Raw genomic sequence first — 6,007 nt, 5'->3', positions numbered from 1 at the left:
ATGCATAAGAATTTGACTCCTACAGGGGCAGTATCGAACCAGTTTCATATTTGGCTGATGAAGTCACTTATGACTACCATGCACTTAGGAATGGTGATACCACAAGATATCCTAGAAGAACTTTCAGGCCAGAGTTTGGTGATATCTTACTGTTTTTTATGCAAGGAAGAGCCCTGGTATGTGACACAAAATTATGTGAGTTAACTCTGCTTTGGGGAAATCACATGAGAAGCTGATTTTTCAGGTAGTGAGTCAAATGAAGACCTATCCATCCATCCATCATTGTTTTGAGCAAAAAAGTAGACAGTTTTGAAAGCAAGGTGTTGTCTTCTGAGAAAGCACCAACTGCAGTGGGTAGTGGGTGTTGGCCAGGACACTGCCTGACATCAAGATGCTGACTTTGTGTTCCTGGACCAAATTGGCAGCAGGGACCCCAGGGGGTGCCATTCTGAAACTGGTGTGTGTATGTTTCTAAAGATAACTTTATCATGTTACTCAGAATGTGCTTAAATTAATCTCGGGTATATGGGAAGCAGCCAGCCCGGTGATCTAGTGGTTAAGATTCAGCGCTCTCACCCTGCAGTCTGGGGTTCGTTTCCAGGTCAGGGAACCACGCCACTTGTCTGTCAGTTATCTTACTGTGGCAGCTGCATGTTGCTGGGATGCTGAAAGCTATGCCGCCGGTTTTCAAACACCAGCAGGGTCACCCATGGTGGACAGGTTTCAGCAGAGCTTCCAGACTAAGACAGACTAGGAAGAAGGACCTGGCCAGTCGCTTCTGAAAAAAGTTGATTGTGAAAGCCCTGTGAAGGGCAGTGGAGCATTGTCAAATACAGAGCTGGAAGGTGAAAGGATGGAGCCAATAAAGACTGGGTAGGCTCACTAGGAGTCAGAGTCGACTCCACAGCACACTCAGAAAAAAATGTGGAAAGTAGGTAGACTGGATTATGATTTTACAGGTTAAGCTTTTTTAATTGGAAGAAAGAGGTAAAGAGGGAAATAGAGAAAAGAAGTCTTTTAGAAATTTAGAACCACTTTTGTTTTCTGATTCAACCTCCCGACCACATTATACAGGTGAAGAATTTGAGGCTCAGGGAGGGGAATTAGCCCTGAGGGGTTGGATGGACGTGCACTCATGTTTTTATCCTAAATGCCTACCTCTTTGCACTCTGCTATCACAGCCTTTGCAAGTCTTCTCTAACAGCAGAAACTTCAGGAGAAAGCAGGCCGTTTTTGCAATAAGAGGGCTTAGAGAGATGCCTTTACTAGATTTTCGCAAAGGAAGGAAGCTTTCTGCTGCTTGATGTTAGGACTGGTCGTCCAGCTTGCTTTGTTTGGAAGTCAGGCCTAAACAAAAGAACCCGAAGGTGGGGCTCCTCCGTTGGAAGTCTGTCACCAGTACCAAGTGGGCACGCTGCAATCTGTGTGCTTCCTTTCTGCCCTTGAACCTCACGCCTTATCTGCATGCACTGGAGTAGCTGCACTTTTCTTCTTGTTCACCATCACCCCTCTAGCGACCACACCCTCCCTGCCTTTCAGACTGTTTTCCTTCTTCCTTTTGGAGTTTATCAGGGTGTCAGCCTGCTGGCGAGGTTTCAGGGATCAGTGGAGAAAGTGGAATTAGACTGGAAAAAGTCACAAATGCAAATACTATAGCTGTAAAAGTTTCTCTTCTGTTCTTTGCATTACCACTTCATTTGTGGCCATTTTTATTGAAAATTAAAATATACTTCCTTCTGGAAATGCTGTAATAATAATATCTACCTTTCAGGAACAGAAGAAATAGATTATTCAGAGGTATCTGACAGCTGGTATGTGCTGATGCAAAAAAGAGGAAACCAGACTTTTTAATCTCCATTTTCTCTGTTTATCATACTAGAAAGCTTTGTTCTCTTTCCAAGTTCACAGGCTTGTGTCCCAACCTTTGAGGACAGAGGGTACATGCTCACTTGTTCCAGATTTCACGGTGAATTTTCCTACAGTGTCAGAATGAGACCAAAACAGCCACAGGAAAGGTGAAAATTCGAGAAAAACACTGTGAGCAGAAAGATCTTCTGTTAAGATCTGTTCTTCGCCAGGATATCATGCATCTAAATTAATATCACAGTGAACTAATACCAGCTAATAGCATGTTCACCATCCACCTCCCCAGTTTTCTGTGGCCCTAACAAGAGTCAATCTCTACATTTCATACTTAGAAGATAACTTGGCCTCTGCCTCTGAGAAAGAGAAAACTAGGTGCCTCAGCATTGTCTTTGGTGGCTAAGTGGTAAACATTAGAAATAATCTCGTATTCTTCACCATTGTGTCCCTAGGTCCTAGCTCCAGTGGCTGCCATTAACTAGAAGCTCAATAAAGATTTGTGGAATAAATGACTAGCTATTCAAAAGCCCTCAAAACTACCTTTGCAGTTGAACTAGAACAATTCTAATACTTTAAATCTTAAACCATTATGAATGTGATGTGTTCCTATGAGATATTGTAGGGTTTTGATTTCTAGAAGTCTCCAGAAACAAAGAGATCTTCATCTTTTGCAGATATCACCCTGGCTGAAGGTGAAAGTGTCTCTAGAGTCTATTGCAGTGTCTGTACATGGCAGTCACTTAACAATTATTAAATGTATATGAGAGAGTGGCTTCCAAGTGGATGGGGTGCCCTGTCTTCCCAACACGTCTCTTCCATCCATGCCACTGCTCTGGAGTCTGCACCACCTCTTTGGGGCAATTGCTCCCCAATTGTGACTTCTAAAGTAGATTTGATAGAGCTGAGAGCATTCAGTGTGCCAAGCCCTTGCCACCGTTACCCAAATGATAATCCAGCCTTTCCTACCAATTTTCTCTCCTCAAGTTCTGGTCCACTCCAACCTGACCCACCCAATATAAAATTGCTGTTTTATGACTTTGATGATTTCTCATTGTATCCTAGGTATGCAACTTGTAAAATGATGTTGCACAGTTTTTAGTCTGGGCAGTTTCTGAATCATTTTTATGCACAAGTGACAGCATATTTAAAACTCATAGTATTATGTAAATTCTTTTTTTTCCAGGTCATACCAGCTGAGCCATGGTTTGGACAAAAAGAAGTAGTTTAGCAGAGTCAAAAGAATACAAGTTTAATCCTGGCCCTTCCCTTTCTAGCTACGTGATCTTAGGCAAGTCACTTAATCACATAAGCCTCTGTTTTCCATGTGTAAAATGGGAAGAATACCTACCCTTGCTACTGGTTCATGTTGGGGATTTGAGCATACATATTTATTTCCTATCCCTTCTAAGACTCACTTATACTTATAGTAATGGGATATAAAAGGTACATACCCAAAAGGGTTTAGAGAACAAGAGGATAAGTGATTTCAATGAATTTCTGGAAGACAGAGTATATGGAAGAGCACTGAGTAGAAGAAGCTATAGCTCAGGATATGCTTGAAGAGTCTCGCAGGAGATGAGGGTGCCTCCCTATGTGGTAGAACCTTGCAGAGGTCGGGGACTCAGAGAAGTTCCTGGATGAAGGGGAGACAGAAGACAGTGAAGGTCTGTGTATGAAATGGTCGTCCTCCACACCACTCCTCAACTCTGGTGCCAAGAACCCCGGCAACTAGGTAGTTTGACCACAGAAAAGAGCAAAACCAACCAGCCAACCAAAAAATGACCAACAGGGACTTTTTAAAAGACACTGAAGGATCTTTCTGAGAACACTTGGGCATCTAGAGTCATCACTGGTACCCCAGCACGAAGCCATCTACATTCTGGCATTTGAGGGGCCACAGCACAACAAACAGATCTCTGGCTGTTTACCCTAAATTGAAGCCCGCCAGTCAGCAAGTTCCACTCCTGTGCTTAGAGTGTCTAGTCAGTCTTTCTCCTGTCTCATTCTTAAGAATAGCCAGACAACTGAGAATGCCCAAATATTTGAGAAAAGCCTACAGTATGAAGAAGAAAGCTAAACAGAGAAAAACTGACCCCAGAGGAAACGTAGAATTCAGGGAATATAAGAAGGGTCAAATAAAAACCCTACAAAACTAATTCTTTATTACTAAAGAGATGTGAAATGACATTACATCTATTAAGCATGAACATGATGCTATAAAAAGCAAGAATCATAAAATGGGGAGGAACTTTTGCAAATGAAATATTCCATAGAAGATTGTAAGATAAAGTAGAGAAAATCTCCCAAAACCTTGAGCAAAATGTGTAAAATATGAGAGTATAAACATGCACACACACACACGATCAATCCAGAGGGGTTCAATAAGAGACCAATAAGAATTCTAGAAAGAGCAGAGAAGACTAAGGAGAGAAAGATACCAAAGAAACAATACAATGAAAATTTACAGAACTAAAGATGGGAGCTTTCAATTAAAAAGGGCCTGCTGGACTTTGATTAGGGGGAAGGGAAAAAACCACACATCATTTGAAGCTTTCGAACAAGTTATACAGAGAAGAACCTAAGAGCTTTCCTGGGGTGAGGGAACACCAACTCCTACAAGAAACAAGAATCATACCGGCGTTAGATTTCTTATAGCTACACTAGAAGTAGTGGTATAACAGCTTCAAAATTCAGGGGAAAAATGATTTTTGACCTGGGAAACCTATACCCAGTCAAATGACTTGTGAGGGCAAAATAAAGACATTGTTAAAGACTCAGAAAGCTTACTTGCCATACACCTTTTCGTAAGAACTTATTTGAGCATGTGTTCCATCAGTAAAACAACAAAGTAACATGAGGAAGATGTGGGATTCAGGAAATACCAGATGTGACCAAGAATGTCAGCTGTGTGGGTGACTTAGCCACCAGTTCATATTGCAGCAAGAATAGGGCTTCAGGAAAGAAAAGAATTTCATATAACATAGAGTTGGAGGAACTTGAAGCTACACTATAAGCAAAGAATGCATGAAAAGAAGAAAAGCAACTAGAAATTTTTTTTAAAAAGACTCTAAGAAAGTCCAAATCCAACTGTGAATCAAGTTAGAATAGGATGTCAATGGACTTCAAAAAGAAAGAGAAAAAAGAATGCAGTAGATAGAACAGACAAGGTGGCACAGCTGTCCTCATTCAATAAGAAAAGAAAACGGTAAGCATCAAAAATCAAACTAACCAAGATTTTGAGCAACTGAGCAGCACAGGTTGTGACACTGATTACAGAAAAACACAATTCTTGCTCTCCGTGAAGGAAAGTTTTCATAAACATCCTGGTGTTAGTGCTCTTTATTGGTCACTGTCTGTTAGATCTAACAGACTCTAACCTGTGGACCAATTATAGAAGACTTAATTATGGTTGCAGAAGGGAATGGAAATGTTCTCAGTCATGGAAATCTAAGAGTTCAGCTTTATGAAAAGTTTGGAGGTAGAAGTAGAGGAGGGGAGTCTAGGAGAGGTAGGAGCTCAAATCTCCTCCTCACAAAATGGAGAGCCAAGAGATGCTGTCTGTGTTTGAGAGAACTAAAAACAAAAGTTTAAGGAAATGAAAGTTTCAAAAGTGAACAATAGAACTAAAAATAGTGATGTAACTATTGTGTGTGTGGGTGTGATACTAAGTAAGCTGAATCTTGACCTGGCATTGCAAGAGTCAATAAATGAATAGCATCTCAATGGTCTATCTATACACCATTGGAGAGCATCAGCAGGACAACGGAAAGCCAGGAAGGTAAAAGTGGTTTGCACTTGCAAAGTGGGTCTGAGGCTGGGAAGCAAAAAGCAAGGAACAATTGCTTTTTGCTGTAAATCTTCCTGTACTATTTGCCTTTCTTTTCTTTTTTAACTTTGACAAAACAAAAACCAAACGTAACAATCCTGCCTTACAGCGTTAGGGTGAGGGTCAGGGGTAACCTATTACTAATGCCTAGGAATCTAATTGGTGAGCCATCGTGTGGCTCCTATTAGTAGAATTTGCTCCTGGTGGTGTTACTGGACCTCCAACCTGCCCCACCCATGTTTCTTCCTTCCTTGGGGATCTTGCATGGCTCATAGCCCCAGCTGCCCTGTCATGTCTTCTGTCTCCCGGCATTCCAAC

At 41.5% G+C, this 6,007-nt stretch overlaps 1 protein-coding gene across 1 annotated transcript in view; it reads left to right on the top strand.

Annotated features, from left to right (window-relative positions):
- The window catches only part of LOC138918369 (phosphatidylinositol 3,4,5-trisphosphate 3-phosphatase TPTE2-like), a 444,167-nt gene that overhangs the window by 238,526 nt on the left and 199,634 nt on the right, over positions 1-6,007 (top strand). The gene's annotated exons all lie outside the window — the stretch shown is intronic.

Source organism: Equus caballus, chromosome 17, assembly GCF_041296265.1.
Source record: "Equus caballus isolate H_3958 breed thoroughbred chromosome 17, TB-T2T, whole genome shotgun sequence".
Lineage (NCBI taxonomy): Eukaryota > Metazoa > Chordata > Mammalia > Perissodactyla > Equidae > Equus > Equus caballus.
This window is presented reverse-complemented; position numbering and strand designations above follow the sequence as displayed.